At 39.6% G+C, this 15,783-nt stretch overlaps 1 protein-coding gene and 1 pseudogene across 12 annotated transcripts in view; one reads left to right on the forward strand and one right to left on the reverse strand.

Moving 5' to 3' along the window:
- The window catches only part of PARP11 (poly(ADP-ribose) polymerase family member 11), a 61,720-nt gene that overhangs the window by 21,144 nt on the left and 24,793 nt on the right, over window positions 1-15,783 (reverse strand). The gene's annotated exons all lie outside the window — the stretch shown is intronic.
- Window positions 9,037-12,381, forward strand: LOC104001412 (OTU domain-containing protein 4-like; annotated as a pseudogene).

A 15,783-nucleotide genomic window follows, 5' to 3' on the forward strand; every position in this document is an offset into this window, starting at 1 on the left:
ATAAGCACTTCAGGTTTCAGCATAGACCCAAGCATTTTCAATTTTATCTTATGCTCGTGTATTTGGTCAAAAGGACCCATGCTATCATGCTGGTTAAGATCAAATGCATCTAATTTTTATTTTAAACAGTCATTTCATTTAATGGCATAGAAAGATATTTATATGGTGTTGAGTGTAAAAGATTACAAAAAAAAAGAAATAGTATAATCCAATTTTAATAAAAATATACTTACTCCTGTGAATGTGTGTGTCTGTATCTGTGTAAGTGTATGTAAATGTTTACACACATATGTAGAAAAAAGTCTGGATGTATATATAACAATCTACCACCAGTTTTTCTAAGTGTCAGGATACAATAACAATAATAGTAAACTTTATATGACTTACTACGTGCCAGCTACTGTTCTAAGGACTACACAGATGATAATTCATTTAGGTCTCACAACAACCTAGAGACAGGTACTATCAGTACCCCAAATTTATAAATGAGGAAACTAAGGCATAGAGAGGTCATACAATGAGGAAGTCAAGATTCAAACCCAACATCCTGGCTTCAGGGTCTATGCACTTAGCCGCCGTCATATACTGTCTTATACTTCATTATCAATGATTTCATAATTTTAGCTATACCAATTAACTCACATATGTATTATCTTTGAAAAGTTTTAAACATTCTTGGTTGGGTATTGTAATGAAGAAGTCTCTAGAAAGGAGACAAAGAGGCTGGTCAAAGAAAATTAAACTCAATCTGGAATTTGGCTTCCTGTCCTCATTCTTTGAGGGTTTTTAAATTATTAAGTTTATACAACTACTACATAAAAAATATTCTTCTTGCAAAAAATCAGAACTTTCAAAATAAAGCTAAAGACTTTTTTAACCATCACTTCCATTCCTGGTACCTTCTCACCTTTCTTCTCCAGGGTTAGCCAATGCTATAATTTCACTGCATATCTTTCAGATCTCTCTCTCTCTCTCTCACTCTGTTTGTGTGTGTATAATTATACACACATAAAAACATATAGAGTTATTGATGATTTGTTAAAAATTTGATTTCCTGTATCATTGATTTTTTTAACAAAGAATATGTACTACTGGGTAATTTAGAAAATATTTGCGTTTTAATTTCATCATTTAAAATGTCCATCCTATTTTTAGAAGCTGTAGCAACCTGGAATAAGTTTCTATTACCTTGTCTAGGCCACAGTTGGCGCTTCACAAAATGAAAAATGATAGACTCCTTCCTCATTGGGATGTTGTTATAAATGAATGAGACAATGTTATAAATGAATGAGACAAGTACAGTGCCTGACCTCAATGAAGGGGGTTTGTTATTTTTTATATATGTTTGGAAACTCAAGCAATGCTTTATGATTATTTCCCATTTTTTTCTTCATGTTTTAAATCTGGTTGGCTTCTAAGAAATGAAAAATAGAACACCCTAGGATCAAAGCCTTCTGGTTTAGGACCCACTATTTACCTTATATATTTTAACCACATAATAAAGACAATGATTTAAAGTTTAAGACCAAACTGTCCAGTAAACTATTCACAATTCCTACTGCTTTTTTTTATTAATGTTCATTTCATTGGGCCATTTAACTGTGAGAAAGAGAGAAGGAAAGAAAGTGTGACCTAAATTTAGTTTTTCTTCTGAAAATAACCAGAAAAATTTGGAAGAATGAGATTGGAGCTAATAGTTAAGAAAAATATTTGCCTTACGAGTTCTATCTTTTCTCTATTAGAAAAGAGAATAGAAAATAGGAAAGTTCCCTTTATACAGCATACATATAACATGTGTGCTCCGCTATAAAACACCTTACCTAAGACTTCGCTTTAGGCCAGGTTATAAATGAAAGTGTTTCAGCAACATCCTTTCAGAGCTTTCTGTTATAAATCGCTTTGGGTGGGACAGGTACCATTGTATTGAACATTCCTAAAGCACTTCAAATCTTATAAAATTCCTTATCAAATTACACTATTTTTTTCGTCCACAATCCAATGTGCAGGAGAGATAAGTGATTATTTTCCAATTAAAGTCAGGAAAAAAACCGAAGCAGAGAATAATACAATTTTTTGTCTAGATTCACAGCTAGCAGTACAGAGAATATTAAAGAAACACCTAAGGCCTCCTGAACATCACTTCTTCCCCTAAGTTACCAAGCCCCACTGTCTCCTTTTCACACATGGACAGTTATTTCTCCTCTCCTATGTTGCTAACATTTAGTTTAATTGCTTTGCTTCACAGATGCTCTGGGTTTCTTTAAAAAGATGCATTTTATAAGATTAAACATTTCAATTTTCTACAGTAAGTTTTCTCTCCAAAGAAATGACTATTTTGCATAATTATGCTCAAAGAGTTAAGTCAAATTTAAATTAATAACTTTAAAATATCACAACCATAGTAAGAATGGCTCTAGGCTAGGACACATTTATAGGTAATAAAAAGAATATTCACCAGTTATCAGTTATGAAGCAGGTATTTAATAATGTTAGATGAATGAACTTGTTCAGTCACAATGCCATATCCTGTCTGATTTTCCTGTTTGTAATTAGAAGCAGGCTAGGAAGAAGAAAAAGCTAGTACAAAGCGGCAAAGCATTTTGTAAAGTTTCAAGGGCAATGGGTATGCTGGTAGAGCCTGTCTGTAATGTTATCTGTTACAAAGAGAATCTTTATTTACAGAGGCTGGGAACAGTCAGTCTGAATCATCAAATTGAAAAGCTGTGTGGAAAATGAGTTTAAAGTCAAAATCCTGGTCTATATAAGGAAAATAAGGCTGCCTTCCAGACTGGTTTCAAGTTTTCTGATATAAATTTTAGTTTACTACAACAAAGTATAATTTATTTTGTTAGCATGAGTATAGTATCTTCAGGAAATCATATTTGGTAATAATAACTTCCTTGCCTCTACATATAAAGAAGATCTCAAACCTGATCTTAAAAGCTTAAAAATGAACGAGAACTTCCAGAATGACAGAATAAGGAGCTCAGTGGAACTGGCAAAACTACATTTTAAAAACTAGTAGGCCAGGCGTGGTAGCTCACACCTGTTATCCCAGGGCTTTGGTGAGGCTGAGAAGGGAGGTTTGCATGAGGCCAGGAGTTTGAGGCAAGCCTGGCAACATAGTGAGACTCCATCTCTACAAAAAAATAAAATAAAAATTACTCAGGCATGCTGATGCATGCTTATAGTCCTAGCCCCTTGAGAGGCTGAGATGGAAGGATTACTTGAGCCTAGGAGTTTGAGGCTGCAGTGAGCTAACATCACGCCACTGCACTCCAGCTTGACACAGCAGAACCCTGCCTCACAAAAATTAATTAATTAAAAATTAAAAACTGCTGAAAATTTTTTTAAAAAACAAACATTTAAAGTCTCTGGAAACTGTACTAAGGGCATACAAAAAGTGGAGAAACATTCATTCAAGAAAATGTACTCAATCTCAGAACAAGTCAGAGTCTGTGGCGTTTGAGTTACAAACTGCACCATTCCCCACATCCTACCAGGTCTGTATTATGAAGCCTCTACCTGCGGTATATGTAGCCGAAAGACAGGCAGAGGGCTCCCTCTCCCTCAGGCTTCCAGACTGTGGCTAGTTTTACCCCAGGAAGGGCAGGCTGCTGGTGTTTCTCCTCTCCTTCAGCCCAGAGGTGTAGAAGCTCTGTTCTGGAGAGGTGACACAGAGGACCCGTCTCTCTTTCCCTACACAGCCCCCATTCAAAAGGTAGAATTTCCATTCCAGGTACAGCAGGCTGCAAATACTGGGCCCTGACTGCCACCGCCCCAACTTCCTCCCAGAGTAGAGGTTTCGTGCCAGGAGCAGTCAGCTAAGAAGACCAAGGGCTGCTACCAGCACTCCACTGCCCACTCTAAGAATGGAGTGTTACTCTGGGGAAAAAAGACTCTCACCTTCAGCCCCAAGAGCAGTGGCATGGAGACTTTGCTCAGGGGTAAAGACGAGCCATAAGGACAAAGAGCTCTACATTTCCATCTGAGAGGACTGACTTTATTTGGAACAGAGAGCAGAACCCCATGCCTAAGGGCATTATCAAAAACAGTGGGCCAGGTGAGGTGGTTCATGCCTGTAATCCCAGCACTTTGGGAGGCCAAGATGGGCAGATCACCTGAGGCCAGGAGGTTGAGACCAGCCTGGCCAACATGGTGAAACCCCAACTCTACAAAAAATACAAAACATTAGCCAGGTGTGGTGGCGTGCACCTGTAGTTCCAGCTACTCAGGAGGCTGAGAGAAGAGAACTGATTGAACCCAGGAGGCAAAGGTTTCAGTGAGCCAAGACCACACCATTGCACTCCAGCCTGGGCGACAAGAGCGACACTCCATCTCAAAAAAAAAAAAAAAAGAAAGAAAGAAAACAGTGGAAATCTTAATGAAAAACAATTAAGAAAGGCTAGGAGCTCCAATATAAGCAGAAAGGCAGAGCAGGCAGAAGTTTAATGCAGAGAACCAGAGACAGCCAAGAAGAGCCCTCTTAGATCAGAGAGGAGTCAGAAAGGCAGTATAAAAACACTAGGCTGTATACACCCAGGAATGATCAGGGCAGAACACGGGGCAGTCTTGAAAACGTTCTCTAAGCTATACACGTACCCATTGACAGAGGGGAGAAACTTCACTGGCACAAGGGTCTTAATCACCACCTCTGGCCAAACACGACTTAACAGAAGCTACTCTGACCCAGGGGTAATTCCTATGAAGCCAGGGTTAAATGAAACAGCACTATCATCCCTGACAGTCTGGAACACTGTGTACATGCTCAAGGTTGGGCCCTCTCAGGAACTAACTTCCAAGCTTCTAGCACCTGGCTAAATGCAGGACAAAAAAAAAAGTAAACTCCCTGAACTATAATAGCAGCCACCAAGCCACACACACATTTAACACTTAAGGGTAAAAATCTACCTACCTAAGGGAATGTAAGCACAACCTGTGACCAGTACATAGTCTATGCCAATCCAGAAATGCCACATAAGTAGTCAGGTTAAGAGATTAAGAACAATGGGGAAAAGTCTGAGCTGGGATATCAGAAGCTACACACTGTGAGGAAAATGGACTTTACAGAATTTGTTCAGCTATATCACTAAACACATAAACCAATAAGCAAACAAACAACCACAATAGAGATCAGTATCCAGAGTTGCTATGTTACTTAAAATATCCAGTTTTCAACAAAAAAATTATGAGACATAAAAAAACTTCATGAAGATGTGATCAATACACATAGAAAACCAAAAGAAGCTGCCTCTAGATGAGGCACAGGTGGTAGACTGGGCAAACAAACACTTCAAAGCAATTATTACAAATATGCTCAAAGACATAAATGAAACTTTGCTTAACAGGTTAAGGGAAATTATGATGACAATGTCTCATCAAACAAATAATATCAATAAAGAGAGAAATAATTTAAAATAATCAAATGGAAATTCTGGAGTTGAAAAGTATAGTAAGTAAAATGAAACACTCTAGAAAGGCTCAGTGGTAGATTTGTGAACAAGAAAACATCAGCAAACTTGAACATAAATTAATAGACATTATGTAACAGATGAAATGCAAGAAAGGAAAGAAAAAATTGCAGAAAAATAAACAGAGCATTAGAGAAATGTGGGATACCATTAAGTGCACCAACATATAAATAACTACAGTATCAGAAGCGGAGGAGAGAGAAAAAGGCACAGGAAAAACTTTAAAGAAAGTAAAACTATCCAAATTTGTAAATTATATATATATATATACACACACACACACACATACACACACTCACACACACATATATACACACACTCACACACATATATATGTGTGTGTGTATAGATATAAATCTACACATCCAAGAAGCTCAATAAATTCCAAAAGGGAAAAACACAGAGATCCAAATGCAGACACATCAAAGTCAAAATTTCGAAAGCCAAAGACAAACAGAAAATCTTAAAATCAGCAAGAGAAAAACAACTGATCACATATAAGAGAATCCTAATGAGATTAACAGCTGACTTTTCTCATCAGAAACCCTAGAGGCCAAAAGTTAGGAGACAACATTCTCAAAATACATAAAGTAAAAAACAAACAAACAAAAAAGCACCTATCAACCAAGAATCTTATACTAGCAAAACTATCTTTCAAAAATGAAGGTGAAATAAAGATATTGCCACAATTACAAAAACTGAGAGAATTCACTGCTAGCAAACCTGCTTTACGAGAAATAATAAAGGAAGTTTATCAGGCTGAAATGATACTAGGCATTAGTAATAATCCATGGGGGATAAAAAAGAAAAGAGCGCTGGTAAAAGGTATAATTGCTGATTTCTCCTTTCCTCTCTTGACTGATTTAAAAGTAACTACATAAACCAATACATGAACTGCCAGTTCCAAGATGGTGGCACAGAAGCTGGCTTTGCTCCCTGCCCCCACAGAAAACCAAAAACAAATACACAGCACCAAGATTATCGCCAGCAATATCCCAGAATGCAAATATTATGTAGGGAGAGACAGTTCCCAGGGACACAAAGGAATGAAAAAACTCTGAGCAGACAGTAACGGAATTGGATTTCCTCACCCACGATGCCTCACCACAAAATCAGCCCAGCATCAAGCATACAGAAAACTTTCCCCTGATTCATGATTTCTACACTGGAAAAAGTGAGATAAAGGTGGCCAACCAGCTTTCCCACCATCTTGGGTTCCCTGACAGAAGACCTGTCCCTACCTCAATCTACAGGAAGCACTGGGAGTACCTGAAGGGAGAACTATCCCTGAAAACAGCCAGAGACAAAGGAGTCAAGTAGGACTACAATCCCTAACCCTGGAAACTGCTCTGTAACTCAATCAAAGGAGACGACACCAAATCAGAGTGGCGATTCAGCAACACCACATTGTAGGAGCTTCACTCCACAGGTTTCCCAGGCACAAACTCCAAGTCAGCCTTCCCGCACTGCCAGGATAACCTCTCTGGTACCTCTCCCACTCAGCATGGGCAGTGTCCTAATTATTTACTAGAGCTGAGAAAAACCTGAGCGTAAGGCACCATCTAGTGCTTAAAAGGAGGCAGGCCTAGTGGGTAAAAAAAGATACTCAACAGCTAAATTACAAAGATCTCTAATCTCTCTATAGTACAACTTGTTGAATCCACAAGATGTGTTTGTAAGTCTTGCGGTAACCATAATGCAAAAACCTATAATAGACCCACTAAAAATAAAAACCAATGAGTTAAAACATACGACCAGAGAAAATCACTTAACCAGAAAGGAAGATGTAAGAAAGGAAGAGAGCAGTTACAAAACAACCAGAAAATAAGCAACAAAATGAACTAGTAAGGACGACTTTATAAATAATAACCCTGAATGCAAATGGACTCGCTTCTCGAATTAAAGAGCACAGAGTGGCTGAATGGGGAAGAAAAAAAAAAAAAAAAAAAAAAAAACCAAGATCCAAATATATACTACCTACAAGAAACCGACCTCACCTATAAAGACACACATGAGGATGAAAGTGAAGGGACAAAGATGTTCCACGCAATTGGAAAACAAAGAAGAGCAAAGAGTAGCTATATTTATAAAGAGATAAAATAGACTATGAACAAGTCCTGTAAAAAGAGATAAAGAAGGTCAATAAATAATGATAATGGGGTCAACGAAGCAAGTGGACATAATAATTATAAATATCTATGCACTCAACACCCAAGATCTTAAGTATATAAAACAAACATTAATAGACTTAAAGTGAGGGGTAGACTGCAATACAGCAAAAGAAAGAAACTTAAAAAAAAATAAAAAGGGACTTCCAGCCAGAAAATCAACAACAACAACAAAAACAAAAAACACATCAGATTTAAACTACATACTAGATCAAATAGGCCTGTCATTTACAGAACATTTCACTCAATTGCTGGAGAATACACATTCTTTTCATCAACACATGAAATATTCTTCAGAATAGGCCATATCTTAGGCCACAAAAAGTCTCAACAATTTCAAAAAAGCAGAAATCATATCACTTATCTTTTCTGACCACAATGAAACTAGAAACCAAAGAAAGGAGGAACTTTGGAAACTACACAAAAACATGGAAATTAAACAACATGCTCCAAAATGACCAACTAGCCAATGAAGAAATTAAGAAGGAAATTTAAAATTTCTTAAAGCAAATGAAAGTGGAGATACAAAATACCAAAATCTATGGGATACAACAAAAGCAGTACTAAAAGAGAAGTTTATAGCAATAAACAGCTGTATCAAAAAAGTACACTTCTAAAAAAAGAAAACAACAATCTAACAATGCACACCTTAAGGAACTAGAAAAGCAAAAATAAACCAAATCCAAAATTAACGGAAGGAAATAATAAATACCAGAGCATAAATAAATAAAATTGAGACTTAAAAAGCAATATAAAAGATCAATGGTGCAAAAAGCCACATTTTTCAAAAGATAAACAAAAATGGACAATTCTTAGTCTTAGCAAGACTAAGAAAAAAAGAGAAGATCCAGGGGGAGCCCCCACCCGCTCCCCGCCCCTCCGGCGCCCTCCAGCGTGGTGGGGAAACGAAAGGCCGCGTCTCTCTTTTTTGGTTTCCTCGGCTCCCGGCGTGGGGAGCGCGCGGCGGACGCAGGCCCCGCTTCACCTGAGCCGGCCCAGCGTGCGCGCCTGGGGCGGGGGTTTTCTCGCTTCACACCGGTACAGACGAGGAAACCTGTGGGGGCGGCGACCCCCGGCCTGGGTCCTGAGTCAGGCAGCGAGGCCGTCGGGAAGTGACTACTCACTCTCGGGGTTTTCCTTAATCCCGCTCCCCCCGTTTGTCGTGGGCGCGTGTTCGCTCCGAGGCGGCGGCCGCGTACGGACAGCCATGCATTAGGCAGGGCTCCCCTATGCGCCCGGAGAGCGCGGACCGCTGCCTCGGGCCGCCGCCGCCTGCCGCCTGCCGCCTGCCGCCTGCCGCCTGCCGCCTGCCGCCGCTCGCGGAGCCCGAGCCCCAGCCCGAGCCGCCGCCTGCCCCAGGCCGGGGCGTCGAGCAGCCGGCGGCCTGGCCATGTGGGGCTAGCCCTCGCGCCTGGCCTGCAGCAGGACCAGCAACATGGAGGCGGCCGTCGGCGTCCCCGACGGCGAGGACCAGGGCGGCGCGGGGCCCCGCGAGGACGCGACGCCCATGGACGCCTATCTGCGGAAACTGGGCTTGTATCGGAAACTGGTCGCCAAGGACGGGTCGTGCCTGTTCCGGGCCGTGGCGGAGCAGGTATTGCACTCTCAGTCTCGCCATGTTGAAGTCAGAATGGCCTGTATTCACTGTCTTCGAGAGAACAGAGAGAAATTTGAAGCGATTATAGAAGGATCATTTGAAGAATATTTAAAGCGCTTGGAAAATCCACAGGAATGGGTAGGACAAATGGAAATAAGTGCCCTTTCTCTTATGTACAGGAAAGATTTTATAACTAATCTGGAACCTAATGTTTCTCCTTCACAAGTAACTGAAAATAATTTTCCTGAAAAGGTGTTACCGTGTTTTTCAAATGGAAATCATTATGATATTGTGTATCCCATAAAGTATAAAGAAAGCTCTGCTATGTGTCAGTCTCTCCTTTATGAATTGCTGTATGAGAAGGTATTTAAAACTGATGTTAGTAAAATTGTGATGGAACTAGACACGTTGGAAGTAGCTGATGAAGACAACAGTGAAATATCAGATTCAGAGGATGACAGCTGCAAGAGTAAAACTGCTGTTGCTGCTGCTGAGGTGAATGGATTTAAACCTTCGTCAGGCAACGAGCAGCTGAAGAACAATGAGAACTCTACTAGCCTGCCTTTGGCTAGAAAGGTTCTTAAGTCACTCAATCCTGCAGTCTATAGAAATGTGGAATATGAAATTTGGCTGAAGTCTAAACAAGCTCAGCAAAAACGTGATTATTCCATTGCTGCTGGCTTACAATATGAAGTTGGAGACAAATGTCAAGTTAGGTTGGATCACAATGGAAAATTTTTGAATGCAGATGTTCAAGGAGTTCATTCTGAGAATGGACCAGTTTTGGTTGAAGAACTGGGAAAGAGTACACATCAAAGAACCTCAAGGCACCTCTCCCAGAAAGCTGGAACACAGTGTCAGGGAAGAAGATGAAAAAACCTTCCACTTCTGGACAAAATTTCCATTCTGATATGGATTACAGAGGGCCAAAGAATCCAAGCAAGCCAATAAAAGCCCCATTAGCACTACCTCCTCGACTGCAGCATCCTTCAGGAGTAAGACAACGTGAGTTCTCTAGTCATTCTTCAGGGTCACAGTCTCAGAAATTCTCCAGTGAGCACAAAAATCTTAGCCGGACACCTTCACAGATCATAAGAAAACCTGATCGTGAAAGCGTTGAGGATTTTGATCACACAAGTCGAGAATCTAACTATTGCTACTTCTCAGAGTAGCAATCCATGTGTCCAGAGAAAATCATCACATGTAAGTGATAGAAAAGGAAGCAGGCGGAGAATGGATACAGAAGAACGAAAAGACAAAGACTCTATTCATGGACATAGTTGGATAAAAGACCCAAACCAAGCATATTGGAGAATATTACTGATGATAAATATGTAACAGTTTCATCACCGTCAAAGTCAAAGAAGTTAGAGTGCCCTTCTCCTGCAGAACAAAAGCCAGCAGAACATGTGTCTTTGTCAAATCCAGCTCCCCTTCTAGTTTCTCCAGAGGTACATCTAACTCCTGCGGTGCCTTCTTTACCAGCCACTGTGCCAGCCTGGCCAAGTGAACCTACAACTTTTGGACCAACAGGTGTCCCTGCTCCAATTCCTGTTCTGTCAGTGACACAGACTTCGACCACTGGACCTGATTCTGCTGTATCCTAAGCTCATTTAACACCCTCTCCAGTTCCTCTGTCAATACAGGCAGTTAACCAGCCCTTGATGCCTTTGCCTCAGACATTGAGCCTTTATCAAGACCCACTCTATCCTGGGTTTCCTTGTAATGAAAAGGGAGATCGAGCCATTGTACCACCTTCTTCACTGTGTCAGACTGGGGAGGACCTACCTAAAGATAAGAATATTCTTCGATTCTTCTTCAATCTTGGTGTGAAGGCATACAGTTGTCCTGTGTGGGCTCCACATTCTTACCTGTACCCTCTGCACCAGGCCTACCTGGCAGCCTGCAGGATGTACCCAAAGGTCCCTGTCCCTGTTTATCCTCATAATCCCTGGTTCAAAGAGGCTCCTGCCGCTCAGAATGAAAGTGATTGTACCTGTACTGATGCCCACTTTCCTATGCAGACTGAGGCCAGTGTTAATGGTCAAATGCCACAGCCAGTGATTGGACCGCCGCCATTTTCTTCACCTCTGGTTATCCCTCCATCTCAAGTGTCCAAAAGTCAATGACAATTGTCTTACCAGGCTGATCTTGAATCTGAGAGCCCTGGGCAGCTTCTGCATGCTGATTATGAAGAGCCACTAAGTGGCAAGAATATGTTCCCCCAGCCATCTTTTGACCCAATCCATTCTTAGGCCCAGTTCCTATTGCACCTTCTTTCTTTCCTCATGTTTGGCATGGGTACCCTTTTCAGGGATTCATAGAAAATCCAGTAATGAGGCAGAATATTGTCCTGCCCTCTGATGAGAAAGGAGAATTGGATCTGTCTCTGGAAAATCTGGATCTGTCTGAAGATTGTGGTTCAGTTTCAACAGTAGATGAGTTTCCAGAAGCCAGGAGTGAACATGTACATTCTCTCCCTGAAGCAAGTGTGAGCAGTAAGCCAGACGAAGGCCAGACAGAGCAATCTTCCGAGACACGAAAGGCAGATATGGCATTGGCTTCCATCCCTCCTGTAGCAGAGGGAAAGGCTCACCCTCCCACTCAGATTCTAAACAGAGAGAGAGAGAAACTGTGCCTGTTGAACTTGAACCTAAAAGGACCATTCAAAGTCTGAAAGAAAAAAACAGAAAAAGTAAAAGATCCTAAGACTGCTGCTGATGTGGTCAGCCCTGGGTCCAACTCTGTGGATAGCAGAGTGCAAAGACCAAAAGAAGAGAGTTCAGAAAATGAAAATGAAGTGTCATATTTTGAGAAGTGGTAGATCCAAGCAGTTCTATAATCAAACTTATGGAAGCAGGCAGTACAAAAGTGATTGGGGCTATTCTGGTAGGGGCGGATATCAACATGTGAGAAGTGAGGAGTCCTGGAAAGGACAGCCAAGCAGAAGTCGGGATGAAGGTTATCAGTACCATCGAAATGTCAGAGGACGACCATTTAGGGGAGATAGGAGGAGATCAGGGATGGGAGATGGCCATAGGGGACAGCACACTTGACGGTTGTTGCCGAAGTATTTTCTAACAGAAACTCTTAGGTGGAATGTTTCTGAAGGCTTTAAAAAACTACAATAAAGTAAAAACCCCAGTTGGAACTCTTTCCTCTCCCCAGCCTCCTTACCTTCCCTCCCATACTCGACAAGACATTTTGGACATGAGTACAAGGGGGCAGGTTAATTCCTGGCATTCCCAGTTTTCTTCATTCAGAATCTGTTTATTTATCAAGTGACTGTCCCCGTAAAAAGCAGATGTTTGTTAAAGTATTTTTTATAAACAGCTTAATATAAAACATTATAGATTTAGTGTTTGGCTTTTTTCCTTATAAGTTTATAAGTCTGATTTCAAATGTTGGAAATGTGTGCTTTATAGTGCTTACTAAAGTGACAAGAAAATACACCATTTGACACACTATAGATTCCAAACATAACGTTGCACCAAATAGAAATGTCTATTTTATTATGCAATGCCTTAGTCATAAACTGGGCTCAAACAATTCTCAGCCTAAAACAGTTGTCTTTTAAAATGCTTCCAGCCCAAAGGCCTTTCATCTCAATATCTGTCAAACTTGAATAATGTCTTCTCTTTAATATTCACATAAGGCAGCCTATTAACTGTGTCTTAGCAATGTTGTATATAGTTCTTTTAATATTCATAAGGTATATTTTTGAATTTTGTTATTTGTTGAGATTGCATAGAAGTATAGTAGGAAATCCAATGAAATGGCTGTTTCCACCAAGAATTCTTAGCACTGGTGTAAATATCATGGTGCCTACTCGAAAGAAATGTAGATGCTACGCATTTTGAAAATAATCTGCATCAGTCAGAACTGCAGAAGTTTTTTAAATGCCACTTTAACACTAATGCACTGACAGATTCTAAATATTTTGTGAGAAGAAATGTTAAAAATTTTTAGCTTGACAGGTTTCTAGAGTTACTGTGTGTGTGTGTATTTTTTTTCCCCTTGCACCACTGGTTATGTATCACTTTCACTTTACACTTGCATGTTCTCCTTGTCAGGGCTGGAACTATCGTACAGAAGATAATATGATTGTGACTTCTAGTTCTTTTCTAGAGGATGCTGCTAGAAAATGGTTTTGCTTTGTATTTTATAGCTTGTTACCCTTAGGTAGGTAACATCTTCCATTCTGCTTTCTTCCAGTCTTTGCAGTATTCACTAGAGGTTCCCTTTGCATGTTGTACTCTGTCCTCATTTGGAGATTGAACTCTGAATTAACACAGTATTCATTCATCTGTGTTATTTTGTAAAAATAACTGTAGCTTATATTCCTTGTTTGTACATACCAATGTGAAAATCCACTCTTTTATTATGTTGAGATTATCTTCTGATCAGGAAGTTTGAGTGCTATGCAAATAACATAGTAGTAATTTCTCTTTGCATACCATGTGTAATATACCTAGCCAAAACCAGATGCAGTGACTTTCTTTTTTTGTAAAGCAAATTACTTAAGAAAATACAATTCACTTGAATTTGACAAACTGAAACAGATGAGTTTTCTGGGTTCTCTGATAACCTAAGGGAATGTTTGGATGCCCGCTGGGCTCAGTGAATCGCCACTGTACTGTAATAATGGTTATTTACCTCTGTGCTGTTTTAATTACCTAACGTCCGTGTAACTGCTGATTTGAGTAGTGATTAGCATTTAGATAATGTAACAGGATTTTAGAGAGCACTTTGAAAGATAACATTTTATTATGATGGTGCTAGGTAAAAAATTGTAAAGACTGGGATGGTTGTGTGGAAAACATTTTTTGAGAGAATCTATTGAAAGGAATTTGTTGTCACCTTCTAAACTAGAATAGTTGTTGAAGGTACCGCTTAAGCCATTTTTTTCTTAACATTGGTGGCTCAGTTAAGGAATGAGAAGATAGAGGGTCCTCCACTTTCAGCTTATGCGTTTTTTTGTAGGACTAGCTTACCTGATTTTAATGAAAATCACATTTTGATAGAAACACCAGATTTGAAAGTTCAATGTGTTTGATCTCAGGAGTCCAAAATAAGTTGTTGCTTCTAGTGTCCTGCATTTTATTGACTGGGGTTTTATCTCAGCTTCTGAAAATGTTTAAAAATTGGAAGGAAATACTATTCATATCTTCACTGTCACTTTGTCTTATCTCAATTGAGTAACAGAATATATAGCTTCTGAAGGAAACACTGATTTGCTTTCTGTTTCCCGTATCTCACCTCTAGGATATGATGGAAGAAGTGCTTGAAAGAGAATTTTAGCAGATGGTACTTTTCTCAGTGACCTCCGGAATAAAAGAACTGACTTTTGATAGTTTTAAAATTAATCTTTGCATGAAGGTTGGTTTCGCTTTTTTCCTTTAAGTTTGTTTTTAAATGTATTAATTAGTCCAGGGGATTTTGCCTTATGCTGAGGTCAAACTAAGGCTAAGCAAGCTTTTGTCCTTCATTTTAACTGTTTATGTCATACTGTATGTTGACATATTTCTTTATAAGAGAATAGAGGCAAAAGTATAGAACTGAGGATCATTTGTATTTTTGAGTTGGAAATTATGAAACTTCACCATATTATGATCATACATATTTTGAAGAACAGACTGACCAAAGCTCACCTGTTTTTTGTGTTAGGTGCTTTGGCTGAACTTTATTCCAGCCCCCTTTTCCCTTTGGTGTTGTGTATGTCTCTTCATTTCCTCTCAAATAAATCTTCAACTCTTGCCCCATGTCTCCTTGGCAGCAGGATGCTGGCATCTGTATAGTCCTCATACTGTTTACTGATAACCCATAAATTCATTTTCATGGCAGACCTAAGCTCAGACCCTGCCTTATCCTGGCAAGAGTAGGTTTTCCCAGACCACAATGCCGATATATCTTATTTAATGCAGACTGTATTCTTGCAGTGTGTTGTTTCCTTTGTGACTCAAGGTTGAATTAAAATGCCTGTGAACTGCAAACTTGCTTATGATGGACTTGGTGCAATAAAGTTCCTTTCTAACCATTTCTGGTTTAGAAAACATTCAGCCATCCTAGAAACTAGCACTATTTATTTTGGCCTCTTTTGTTTTACCCTTCATTTTTAGATGAGGTAAATGTTTTGTCTTTTACTTAAGGGTACTAAGCAAGGTCCACTCTAGTGTAGCTGAAGAGAATGCGTATTTGGCTACACTATTTCTGTGTACTGTTTTGCTTCCTACTTTATGTCTAAATGCTATTGTTTTTGTTTAAAATCCTAATAATGTCTCATTTCCAATATGTTATTTTCACATAACTAAGGTTTTGCTACTAGTGTCAGCCATTTACTCTCCCACTAATTGGGATTATTTGTTAAAGAGGTCTTTCTCCCCGAAATACAAGTTTCAGAAAATCTTAGAAGAGGAGTGGGTGCATGTCTTAATGCTGGGAAGCAGCAACTTTGGGGTTGAACTTACTTGAATGGATTAAAAATTGCATTGTGTTACAGAACTAGAAAATTTTGTGTATGAAAAACGATAATAGCCTTACACTGAGT

The sequence above is a fragment of the Pan troglodytes genome, chromosome 10 (genome assembly GCF_028858775.2).
Source record: "Pan troglodytes isolate AG18354 chromosome 10, NHGRI_mPanTro3-v2.0_pri, whole genome shotgun sequence".
Classification (NCBI taxonomy): domain Eukaryota; kingdom Metazoa; phylum Chordata; class Mammalia; order Primates; family Hominidae; genus Pan; species Pan troglodytes.